This window comes from Camelus bactrianus, chromosome 2, assembly GCF_048773025.1.
Source record: "Camelus bactrianus isolate YW-2024 breed Bactrian camel chromosome 2, ASM4877302v1, whole genome shotgun sequence".
Taxonomy (NCBI): Eukaryota; Metazoa; Chordata; class Mammalia; order Artiodactyla; family Camelidae; genus Camelus; species Camelus bactrianus.
Genome location: NC_133540.1, coordinates 2,148,019 through 2,161,277, shown reverse-complemented (window position 1 = coordinate 2,161,277; position 13,259 = coordinate 2,148,019).

Genomic DNA, 13,259 nt, shown 5'->3' with positions numbered 1-13,259 from the left:
CCGCCTTTCCCCGGCAGCCCGCACTGCGAGGGACTGGGGGAAGACACTCGAAGGGCTCCTAGGAGATCCCTTGTGCTGCAGACAGAAGAAGGAACCCCCCCACACTCAGAATTCCGGAACACGTATGACTGTGTGGGGGAGGTTCGGAGCCGCCCTCCACGCAGCTGCCTGGTGTCACAGGGGTTCCCTCGCAAGGGGAAGTCCGCTAATTACCTCCCCTGTCCAGGGGGAGGCACTAGATGCTACCTGCTTTTCCAGCCCAACCCCCGCCTTTCCCCGGCAGCCCGCACTGAGAGGGACTCGGGGAAGACACTCGAAGGGCTCCTAGGAGATCCCGTGTGCTGCAGACAGAAGAAGGAACCCCCCACACTCAGAATTCCGGAACACGGGTGACTGTGTAGGGGAGGTTCGGGGCCGCCCTCCACGCAGCTGCCTGGTGTCACAGGTGTTCCCTCGCAAGGGGAATTCCGCTAATTACCTCCCCTCTCCATGGGGAGGCACTAGATGCTACCTGCGTTTCCAGCCAAACCCCCGCCTTTCCCCGGCAGCCCGCACTGGGAGGGACTGGGGGAAGACACTCGAATGGCTCCTAGGAGAACCCGGGTGCTGCAGACAGAAGACGGAACCTCCCCACACTCAGAATTCCGGAACACGGCTGACTGTGTGGGGGAGGTTCGGGGCCGCCCTCCACGCAGCTGCCTGGTGTCACAGGTGTTCCCTGGCAGGGCGTAGTCCGCTAATTACCTCCCCTGTCCATGGGGAGGAACTAGATGCTACCTGCTTTTCCAGCCCAACCCCCGCCTTTCCCCGGCAGCCCGCACTGGGAGGGACTCGGGGAAGACACTCGAAAGGCTCCTAGGAGATCCCGTGTGCTGCAGACAGAAGAAGGAACCCCCCCACACTCAGAAATCCGGAACACGGGTGACTGTGAGGGGGAGGTTCAGAGCCGCCCTCCACGCAGCTGCCTGGTGTCACAGGTGTTCCCTGGCAGGGTGATGTCCGCTAATTACCTCCCCTGTCCATGAGGAGGCACTAGATGCTACCTGTGTTTCCAGCCCAACCCCCGCCTTTCCCCGGCAGCCCGCACTGGGAGGGACTCGGGGAAGACACTCGAAGGGCTCCTAGGAGATCCCGGGTGCTGCAGACAGAAGACGGAACCTCCCCACACTCAGAATTCCGGAACACGGGTGACTGTGTGGGGGAGGTTCGGGGCCGCCCTCCACGCAGCTGCCTGGTGTCACAGGTGTTCCCTGGCAGGGGGAAGTCCGCTAATTATCTCCCTTGTCCATGGGGAGGCACTAGATGATACCTGCTTTTCCAGCCCAACCCCCGCCTTTCCCCGGCAGCCCGCACTGGGAGGGACTGGGGGAAGACACTCGAATGGCTCCTAGGAGAACCCGGGTGCTGCAGACAGAAGACGGAACCTCCCCACACTCAGAATTCCGGAACACGGCTGACTGTGTGGGGGAGGTTCGGGGCCGCCCTCCACGCAGCTGCCTTGTGTCACAGGTGTTCCCTCGCAAGGGGAAGTCCGCTAATTACCTCCCTGGTCCATGGGGAGGCACTAGATGCTACCTGCGTTTCCAGCCCAACCCCCGCCTTTCCCCGGCAGCCCGCACTAGGAGGGACTCGGGGAAGACACTCGAAGGGCTCCTAGGAGAACCCGGGTGCTGCAGACAGAAGACGGAACCTCCCCACACTCAGAATTCCGGAACACGGATGACTGTGTGGGGGAGGTTTAGGGCCGCCCCACACGCAGCTTCCTGGTGTCACAGGTGTTCCCTCGCAAGGGGAAGTCCGCTAATTACCTCCCCTGTCCATGGGGAGGAACTAGATGCTACCTGCGTTTCCAGCCAAACCCCTGCCTTTCCCCGGCAGCCCGCACTGGGAGGGACTCGGGGAAGACACTCGAAGGGCTCCTAGGAGATCCCGTGTGCTGCAGACAGAAGAAGGAACCCCCCCACACTCAGAAATCCGGAACAAGGGTGACTGTGAGGGGGAGGTTCGGGGCCGCCCTCCGCGAAGATGCCTGGTGTCACAGGTGTTCCCTGGCAGGGGGAAGTCCGCTAATTATCTCCCTTGTCCATGGGGAGGCACTAGATGCTACCTGCTTTTCCAGCCCAACCCCCGCCTTTCCCCGGCAGCCCGCACTGGGAGGGACTGGGGGAAGACACTCGAATGGCTCCTAGGAGAACCCGGGTGCTGCAGACAGAAGACGGAACCTCCCCACACTCAGAATTCCGGAACACGGCTGACTGTGTGGGGGAGGTTCGGGGCCGCCCTCCACGCAGCTGCCTTGTGTCACAGGTGTTCCCTCGCAAGGGGAAGTCCGCTAATTACCTCCCTGGTCCATGGGGAGGCACTAGATGCTACCTGCGTTTCCAGCCAAACCCCCGCCTTTCCCCGGCAGCCCGCACTGGGAGGGACTCGGGGAAGACACTCGAAGGGCTCCTAGGAGAACCTGGGTGCTGCAGACAGAAGACGGAACCCCCCCACACTCAGAAATCCGGAACACGGGTGACTGTGAGGGGGAGGTTCAGAGCCGCCCTCCACGCAGCTGCCTGGTGTCACAGGTGTTCCCTCGCAAGGGGAATTCCGCTAATTACCTCCCCGCTCCATGGGGAGGCACTAGATGCTACCTGCGTTTCCAGCCAAACCCCCGCCTTTCCCCGGCAGCCCGCACTGGGAGGGAATCGGGGAAGACACTCGTAGGGCTCCTAGGAGGACCCGGGTGCTGCAGACAGAAGACGGAACCTCCCCACACTCAGAATTCCGGAATACGGATGACTGTGTGGGGGAGGTTTAGGGCCGCCCCCCACGCAGCTTCCTGGTGTCACAGGTGTTCCCTCGCAAGGAGAAGTCCGCTAATTACCTCCCCTGTCCATGGGGAGGAACTAGATGCTACCTGCGTTTCCAGCCAAACCCCCGCCTTTCCCCAGCAGCCCGCACTGTGAGGGACTCGGGGAAGACACTCGAAGGGCTCCTAGGAGATCCCGTGTGCTGCAGACAGAAGAAGGAACCCCCCCACTCTCAGAAATCCGGAACAAGGGTGACTGTGATGGGGAGGTTCAGAGCCGCCCTCCACGCAGCTGCCTGGTGTCACAGGTGTTCCCTGGCAGGGTGATGTCCACTAATTACCTCCCCTGTCCAGGGGGAGGCACTAGATGCTACCTGCTTTTCCAGCCCAACCCCCACCTTTCCCCGGCAGCCCGCACTGGGAGGGACTCGGGGAAGACACTCGAAGGGCTCCTAGGAGAACCCGGGTGCTGCAGACAGAAGACGGAACCTCCCCACACTCAGAATTCCGGAATACGGCTGACTGTGTGGGGGAGGTTCGGGGCCGCCCTCCACGCAGCTGCCTGGTGTCACAGGTGTTCCCTGGCAGGGCGTAGTCCGCTAATTACCTCCCCTGTCCATGGGGAGGAACTAGATGCTACCAGCGTTTCCAGCCCAACCCCCGCCTTTCCCCGGCAGCCCGCACTGGGAGGGACTCGGGGAAGACACTCGAAGGGCTCCTAGGAGATCCCGTGTGCTGCAGACAGAAGAAGGAACCCCCCCACACTCAGAAATCCGGAACACGGGTGACTGTGAGGGGGAGGTTCAGAGCCGCCCTCCACGCAGCTGCCTGGTGTCACAGGTGTTCCCTGGCAGGGTGATGTCCGCTAATTACCTCCCCTGTCCATGAGGAGGCACTAGATGCTACCTGCGTTTCCAGCCCAACCCCCGCCTTTCCCCGGCAGCCCGCACTGGGAGGGACTCGGGGAAGACACTCGAAGGGCTCCTAGGAGATCCCGGGTGCTGCAGACAGAAGACGGAACCTCCCCACACTCAGAATTCCGGAACACGGGTGACTGTGTGGGGGAGGTTCGGGGCCGCCCTCCACGCAGCTGCCTGGTGTCACAGGTGTTCCCTGGCAGGGGGAAGTCCGCTAATTATCTCCCTTGTCCATGGGGAGGCACTAGATGCTACCTGCTTTTCTAGCCCAACCCCCGCCTTTCCCCGGCAGCCCGCACTGGGAGGGACTGGGGGAAGACACTCGAATGGCTCCTAGGAGAACCCGGGTGCTGCAGACAGAAGACGGAACCTCCCCACACTCAGAATTCCGGAACACGGCTGACTGTGTGGGGGAGGTTCGGGGCCGCCCTCCACGCAGCTGCCTGGTGTCACAGGTGTTCCCTGGCAGGGCGTAGTCCGCTAATTACCTCCCCTGTCCATGGGGAGGAACTAGATGCTACCTGCTTTTCCAGCCCAACCCCCGCCTTTCCCCGGCAGCCCGCACTGGGAGGGACTCGGGGAAGACACTCGAAGGGCTCCTAGGAGATCCCGTGTGCTGCAGACAGAAGACGGAACCTCCCCACACTCAGATTTCCGGAACACGGGTGACTGTGTGGGGGAGGTTCGTGGCCGCCCTACACGCAGCTGCCTGGTGTCACAGGTGTTCCCTGGCAGGGGGATGTCCGCTAATTACCTCCCCTGTCCAGGGGGAGGCACTAGATGCTACCTGCTTTTCCAGCCCAACCCCCGCCTTTCCCCGGCAGCCCGCACTGGGAGGGACTCGGGGAAGACACTCGAAGGGCTCCTAGGAGATCCCGGGTGCTGCAGACAGAAGACGGAACCTCCCCACACTCAGAATTCCGGAACACGGGTGACTGTGTGGGGGAGGTTCAGAGCCGCCCTCCACGCAGCTGCCTGGTGTCACAGGTGTTCCCTGGCAGGGTGATGTCCGCTAATTACCTCCCCTGTCCATGAGGAGGCACTAGATGCTACCTGCGTTTCCAGCCCAACCCCCGCCTTTCCCCGGCAGCCCGCACTGGGAGGGACTCGGGGAAGACACTCGAATGGCTCCTAGGAGAACCCGGGTGCTGCAGACAGAAGACGGAACCTCCCCACACTCAGAATTCCGGAATACGGCTGACTGTGTGGGGGAGGTTCGGGGCCGCCCTCCACGCAGCTGCCTGGTGTCACAGGTGTTCCCTGGCAGGGCGTAGTCCGCTAATTACCTCCCCTGTCCATGGGGAGGAACTAGATGCTACCTGCTTTTCCAGCCCAACCCCCGCCTTTCCCCGGCAGCCCGCACTGGGAGGGACTCGGGGAAGACACTCGAAGGGCTCCTAGGAGATCCCGTGTGCTGCAGACAGAAAAAGGAACCCCCCCACACTCAGAAATCCGGAACACGGGTGACTGTGAGGGGGAGGTTCAGAGCCGCCCTCCACGCAGCTGCCTGGTGTCACAGGTGTTCCCTGGCAGGGTGATGTCCACTAATTACCTCCCCTGTCCAGGGGGAGGCACTAGATGCTACCTGCTTTTCCAGCCCAACCCCCACCTTTCCCCGGCAGCCCGCACTGGGAGGGACTGGGGGAAGACACTCGAAGTGCTCCTAGGAGAACCCGGGTGCTGCAGACAGAAGACGGAACCTCCCCACACTCAGAAATCCGGAACACGGGTGACTGTGAGGGGGAGGTTGAGAGCCGCCCTCCACGCAGCTGCCTGGTGTCACAGGTGTTCCCTGGCAGGGTGATGTCCGCTAATTACCTCCCCTGTCCATGAGGAGGCACTAGATGCTACCTGCGTTTCCAGCCCAACCCCCACCTTTCCCCGGCAGCCCGCACTGGGAGGGACTGGGGGAAGACACTCGAAGGGCTCCTAGGAGATCCCGTGTGCTGCAGACAGAAGAAGGAACCCCCCCACACTCAGAATTCCGGAACACGGGTGACTGTGTGGGGGAGGTTCGGGGCCGCCCTCCACGCAGCTGCCTGGTGTCACAGGTGTTCCCTCGCAAGGGGAATTCCGCTAATTACCTCCCCTCTCCATGGGGAGGCACTAGATGCTACCTGCGTTTCCAGCCAAACCCCCGCCTTTCCCCGGCAGCCCGCACTGGGAGGGACTCGGGGAAGACACTCGAAGGGCTCCTAGGAGATCCCGTGTGCTGCAGACAGAAGAAGGAACCCCCCCACACTCAGAAATCCGGAACACGGGTGACTGTGAGGGGGAGGTTCAGAGCCGCCCTCCACGCAGCTGCCTGGTGTCACAGGTGTTCCCTGGCAGGGTGATGTCCGCTAATTACCTCCCCTGTCCATGAGGAGGCACTAGATGCTACCTGCGTTTCCAGCCAAACCCCCGCATTTCCCCGGCAGCCCGCACTGGGAGGGACTCGGGGAAGACACTCGAAGGGCTCCTAGGAGAACCTGGGTGCTGCAGACAGAAGACGGAACCTCCCCACACTCAGAATTCCGGAACACGGCTGACTGTGTGGGGGAGGTTCGGGGCCGCCCTCCACGCAGCTGCCTGGTGTCACAGGTGTTCCCTGGCAGGGGGTAGTCCGCTAATTACCTACCCTGTCCATGGGGAGGAACTAGATGCTACCTGCTTTTCCAGCCCAACCCCCGCCTTTCCCCGGTAGCCCGCACTGGGAGGGACTCGGGGAAGACACTCGAAGGGCTCCTAGGAGATCCCGGGTGCTGCAGACAGAAGACGGAACCTCCCCACACTCAGAATTCCGGAACACGGGTGACTGTGTGGGGGAGGTTCGGGGCCGCCCTCCACGCAGCTGCCTGGTGTCACAGGTGTTCCCTGGCAGGGGGAAGTCCGTTAATTACCTCCCCTGTCCAGGGGGAGGCACTAGATGCTACCTGCTTTTCCAGCCCAACCCCCGCCTTTCCCCGGTAGCCCGCACTGGGATGGACTCGGGGAAGACACTCGAAGGGCTCCTAGGAGATCCCGGGTGCTGCAGACAGAAGACGGTACCTCCCCACACTCAGAATTCCGGAACACGGGTGACTGTGTGGGGGAGGTTCGGGGCCGCCCTCCACGCAGCTGCCTTGTGTCACAGGTGTTCCCTCGCAAGGGGAAGTCCGCTAATTACCTCCCCTGTCCATGGGGAGGCACTAGATGCTACCTGCGTTTCCAGCCAAACCCCCGCCTTTCCCCGGCAGCCCGCACTGGGAGGGACTCGGGGAAGACACTCGAATGGCTCCCAGGAGATCCCGTGTGCTGCAGACAGAAGAAGGAACCCCCCCACACTCAGAAATCCGGAACAAGGGTGACTGTGAGGGGGAGGTTCAGAGCCGCCCTCCACGCAGCTGCCTGGTGTCACAGGTGTTCCCTGGCAGGGTGATGTCCACTAATTACCTCCCCTGTCCAGGGGGAGGCACTAGATGCTACCTGCTTTTCCAGCCCAACCCTCACCTTTCCCCGGCAGCCCGCACTGGGAGGGACTGGGGGAAGACAATCGAAGGGCTCCTAGGAGAACCCGGGTGCTGCAGACAGAAGACGGAACCTCCCCACACTCAGAATTCCGGAACAAGGGTGACTGTGTGGGGAAGTTTAGGGCCGCCCTCCACGCAGCTTCCTGGTGTCACAGGTGTTCCCTCGCAAGGGGAAGTCCGTTAATTACCTCCCCTGTCCAGGGGGAGGCACTAGATGCTACCTGCGTTTCCAGCCCAACCCCCGCCTTTCCCCGGCAGCCCGCACTGGGAGGGACTCGGGGAAGACACTCGAAGGGCTCCTAGGAGATCCCGGGTGCTGCAGACAGAAGACGGAACCTCCCCACACTCAGAATTCCGGAACACGGCCGACTGTGTGGGGGAGGTTTGGGGCCGCCCTCCAAGAAGATGCCTGGTGTCACAGGTGTTCCCTGGCAGGGGGAAGTCCGCTAAATATCTCCCCTGTCCAGGGGGAGGCACTAGATGCTACCTGCTTTTCCAGCCCAACCCCCGCCTTTCCCCGGTAGCCCGCACTGGGAGGGACTCGGGGAAGACACTCGAAGGGCTCCTAGGAGATCCCGGGTGCTGCAGACAGAAGACGGAACCTCCCCACACTCAGAATTCCGGAACACGGCCGACTGTGTGGGGGAGGTTTGGGGCCGCCCTCCACGAAGATGCCTGGTGTCACAGGTGTTCCCTCGCAAGGGGAAGTCCGCTAATTACCTCCCTGGTCCATGGGGAGGCACTAGATGCTACCTGCGTTTCCAGCCAAACCCCCGCCTTTCCCCGGCAGCCCGCACTGCGAGGGACTGGGGGAAGACACTCGAAGGGCTCCTAGGAGATCCCGTGTGCTGCAGACAGAAGAAGGAACCCCCCCACACTCAGAATTCCGGAACACGTATGACTGTGTGGGGGAGGTTCGGAGCCGCCCTCCACGCAGCTGCCTGGTGTCACAGGGGTTCCCTCGCAAGGGGAAGTCCGCTAATTACCTCCCCTGTCCAGGGGGAGGCACTAGATGCTACCTGCTTTTCCAGCCCAACCCCCGCCTTTCCCCGGTAGCCCGCACTGGGAGGGACTCGGGGAAGACACTCGAAGGGCTCCTAGGAGATCCCGGGTGCTGCAGACAGAAGACGGAACCTCCCCACACTCAGAATTCCGGAACACGGGTGACTGTGTGGGGGAGGTTCGGGGCCGCCCTCCACGCAGCTGCCTGGTGTCACAGGTGTTCCCTGGCAGGGGGAAGTCCGTTAATTACCTCCCCTGTCCAGGGGGAGGCACTAGATGCTACCTGCTTTTCCAGCCCAACCCCCGCCTTTCCCCGGTAGCCCGCACTGGGATGGACTCGGGGAAGACACTCGAAGGGCTCCTAGGAGATCCCGGGTGCTGCAGACAGAAGACGGTACCTCCCCAAACTCAGAATTCCGGAACACGGCTGACTGTGTGGGGGAGGTTCGGGGCCGCCCTCCACGCAGCTGCCTTGTGTCACAGGTGTTCCCTCGCAAGGGGAAGTCCGCTAATTACCTCCCCTGTCCATGGGGAGGCACTAGATGCTACCTGCGTTTCCAGCCAAACCCCCGCCTTTCCCCGGCAGCCCGCACTGGGAGGGACTCGGGGAAGACACTCGAATGGCTCCCAGGAGATCCCGTGTGCTGCAGACAGAAGAAGGAACCCCCCCACACTCAGAAATCCGGAACAAGGGTGACTGTGAGGGGGAGGTTCAGAGCCGCCCTCCACGCAGCTGCCTGGTGTCACAGGTGTTCCCTGGCAGGGTGATGTCCACTAATTACCTCCCCTGTCCAGGGGGAGGCACTAGATGCTACCTGCTTTTCCAGCCCAACCCTCACCTTTCCCCGGCAGCCCGCACTGGGAGGGACTGGGGGAAGACAATCGAAGGGCTCCTAGGAGAACCCGGGTGCTGCAGACAGAAGACGGAACCTCCCCACACTCAGAATTCCGGAACAAGGGTGACTGTGTGGGGAAGTTTAGGGCCGCCCTCCACGCAGCTTCCTGGTGTCACAGGTGTTCCCTCGCAAGGGGAAGTCCGTTAATTACCTCCCCTGTCCAGGGGGAGGCACTAGATGCTACCTGCGTTTCCAGCCCAACCCCCGCCTTTCCCCGGCAGCCCGCACTGGGAGGGACTCGGGGAAGACACTCGAAGGGCTCCTAGGAGATCCCGGTTGCTGCAGACAGAAGACGGAACCTCCCCACACTCAGAATTCCGGAACACGGCCGACTGTGTGGGGGAGGTTTGGGGCCGCCCTCCAAGAAGATGCCTGGTGTCACAGGTGTTCCCTGGCAGGGGGAAGTCCGCTAAATATCTCCCCTGTCCAGGGGGAGGCACTAGATGCTACCTGCTTTTCCAGCCCAACCCCCGCCTTTCCCCGGTAGCCCGCACTGGGAGGGACTCGGGGAAGACACTCGAAGGGCTCCTAGGAGATCCCGGGTGCTGCAGACAGAAGACGGAACCTCCCCACACTCAGAATTCCGGAACACGGCCGACTGTGTGGGGGAGGTTTGGGGCCGCCCTCCACGAAGATGCCTGGTGTCACAGGTGTTCCCTCGCAAGGGGAAGTCCGCTAATTACCTCCCTGGTCCATGGGGAGGCACTAGATGCTACCTGCGTTTCCAGCCAAACCCCCGCCTTTCCCCGGCAGCCCGCACTGCGAGGGACTGGGGGAAGACACTCGAAGGGCTCCTAGGAGATCCCGTGTGCTGCAGACAGAAGAAGGAACCCCCCCACACTCAGAATTCCGGAACACGTATGACTGTGTGGGGGAGGTTCGGAGCCGCCCTCCACGCAGCTGCCTGGTGTCACAGGGGTTCCCTCGCAAGGGGAAGTCCGCTAATTACCTCCCCTGTCCAGGGGGAGGCACTAGATGCTACCTGCTTTTCCAGCCCAACCCCCGCCTTTCCCCGGCAGCCCGCACTGAGAGGGACTCGGGGAAGACACTCGAAGGGCTCCTAGGAGATCCCGTGTGCTGCAGACAGAAGAAGGAACCCCCCACACTCAGAATTCCGGAACACGGGTGACTGTGTAGGGGAGGTTCGGGGCCGCCCTCCACGCAGCTGCCTGGTGTCACAGGTGTTCCCTCGCAAGGGGAATTCCGCTAATTACCTCCCCTCTCCATGGGGAGGCACTAGATGCTACCTGCGTTTCCAGCCAAACCCCCGCCTTTCCCCGGCAGCCCGCACTGGGAGGGACTGGCGGAAGACACTCGAATGGCTCCTAGGAGAACCCGGGTGCTGCAGACAGAAGACGGAACCTCCCCACACTCAGAATTCCGGAACACGGCTGACTGTGTGGGGGAGGTTCGGGGCCGCCCTCCACGCAGCTGCCTGGTGTCACAGGTGTTCCCTGGCAGGGCGTAGTCCGCTAATTACCTCCCCTGTCCATGGGGAGGAACTAGATGCTACCTGCTTTTCCAGCCCAACCCCCGCCTTTCCCCGGCAGCCCGCACTGGGAGGGACTCGGGGAAGACACTCGAAGGGCTCCTAGGAGATCCCGTGTGCTGCAGACAGAAGAAGGAACCCCCCCACACTCAGAAATCCGGAACAAGGGTGACTGTGAGGGGGAGGTTCGGGGCCGCCCTCCACGCAGCTGCCTGGTGTCACAGGTGTTCCCTGGCAGGGGGTAGTCCGCTAATTACCTCCCCAGTCCATGGGGAGGCACTAGATTCTACCTGCGTTTCCAGCACAACCCCCTCCTTTCCCCGGCAGCCCGCACTGGGAGGGACTGGGGGAAGACACTCGAAGGGCTCCTAGGAGATCCCGTGTGCTGCAGACAGAAGAAGCAACCCCCCCACACTCAGAATTCCGGAACACGGGTGACTGTGTGGGGGAGGTTCGGGGCCGCCCTCCACGCAGCTGCCTGGTGTCACAGGTGTTCCCTGGCAGGGGGAAGTCCGCTAATTATCTCCCTTGTCCATGGGGAGGCACTAGATGCTACCTGCTTTTCCAGCCCAACCCCCGCCTTTCCCCGGCAGCCCGCACTGGGAGGGACTGGGGGAAGACACTCGAATGGCTCCTAGGAGAACCCGGGTGCTGCAGACAGAAGACGGAACCTCCCCACACTCAGAATTCCGGAACACGGCTGACTGTGTGGGGGAGGTTCGGGGCCGCCCTCCACGCAGCTGCCTGGTGTCACAGGTGTTCCCTGGCAGGGGGAAGTCCGCTAATTATCTCCCTTGTCCATGGGGAGGCACTAGATGCTACCTGCTTTTCCAGCCCAACCCCCGCCTTTCCCCGGCAGCCCGCACTGGGAGGGACTGGGGGAAGACACTCGAATGGCTCCTAGGAGAACCCGGGTGCTGCAGACAGAAGACGGAACCTCCCCACACTCAGAATTCCGGAACACGGCTGACTGTGTGGGGGAGGTTCGGGGCCGCCCTCCACGCAGCTGCCTTGTGTCACAGGTGTTCCCTCGCAAGGGGAAGTCCGCTAATTACCTCCCTGGTCCATGGGGAGGCACTAGATGCTACCTGCGTTTCCAGCCCAACCCCCGCCTTTCCCCGGCAGCCCGCACTAGGAGGGACTCGGGGAAGACACTCGAAGGGCTCCTAGGAGAACCCGGGTGCTGCAGACAGAAGACGGAACCTCCCCACACTCAGAATTCCGGAACACGGATGACTGTGTGGGGGAGGTTTAGGGCCGCCCCACACGCAGCTTCCTGGTGTCACAGGTGTTCCCTCGCAAGGGGAAGTCCGCTAATTACCTCCCCTGTCCATGGGGAGGAACTAGATGCTACCTGCGTTTCCAGCCAAACCCCTGCCTTTCCCCGGCAGCCCGCACTGGGAGGGACTCGGGGAAGACACTCGAAGGGCTCCTAGGAGATCCCGTGTGCTGCAGACAGAAGAAGGAACCCCCCCACACTCAGAAATCCGGAACAAGGGTGACTGTGAGGGGGAGGTTCGGGGCCGCCCTCCACGCAGCTGCCTGGTGTCACAGGTGTTCCCTGGCAGGGGGTAGTCCGCTAATTACCTCCCCAGTCCATGGGGAGGCACTAGATTCTACCTGCGTTTCCAGCACAACCCCCTCCTTTCCCCGGCAGCCCGCACTGGGAGGGACTGGGGGAAGACACTCGAAGGGCTCCTAGGAGATCCCGTGTGCTGCAGACAGAAGAAGCAACCCCCCCACACTCAGAATTCCGGAACACGGGTGACTGTGTGGGGGAGGTTCGGGGCCGCCCTCCACGCAGCTGCCTGGTGTCACAGGTGTTCCCTCGCAAGGGGAATTCCGCTAATTACCTCCCCGCTCCATGGGGAGGCACTAGATGCTACCTGCGTTTCCAGCCAAACCCCCGCCTTTCCCCGGCAGCCCGCACTGGGAGGGAATCGGGGAAGACACTCGTAGGGCTCCTAGGAGAACCCGGGTGCTGCAGACAGAAGACGGAACCTCCCCACACTCAGAATTCCGGAATACGGATGACTGTGTGGGGGAGGTTTAGGGCCGCCCCCCACGCAGCTTCCTGGTGTCACAGGTGTTCCCTCGCAAGGAGAAGTCCGCTAATTACCTCCCCTGTCCATGGGGAGGAACTAGATGCTACCTGCGTTTCCAGCCAAACCCCCGCCTTTCCCCAGCAGCCCGCACTGTGAGGGACTCGGGGAAGACACTCGAAGGGCTCCTAGGAAATCCCGTGTGCTGCAGACAGAAGAAGGAACCTCCCCACACTCAGAAATCCGGAACAAGGGTGACTGTGAGGGGGAGGTTCAGAGCCGCCCTCCACGCAGCTGCCTGGTGTCACAGGTGTTCCCTGGCAGGGTGATGTCCACTAATTACTTCCCCTGTCCAGGGGGAGGCACTAGATGCTACCTGCTTTTCCAGCCCAACCCCCACCTTTCCCCGGCAGCCCGCACTGGGAGGGACTCGGGGAAGACACTCGAAGGGCGCCTAGGAGAACCCGGGTGCTGCAGACAGAAGACGGAACCTCCCCACACTCAGAATTCCGGAATACGGCTGACTGTGTGGGGGAGGTTCGGGGCCGCCCTCCACGCAGCTGCCTGGTGTCACAGGTGTTCCCTGGCAGGGCGTAGTCCGCTAATTACCTCCCCTGTCCATGGG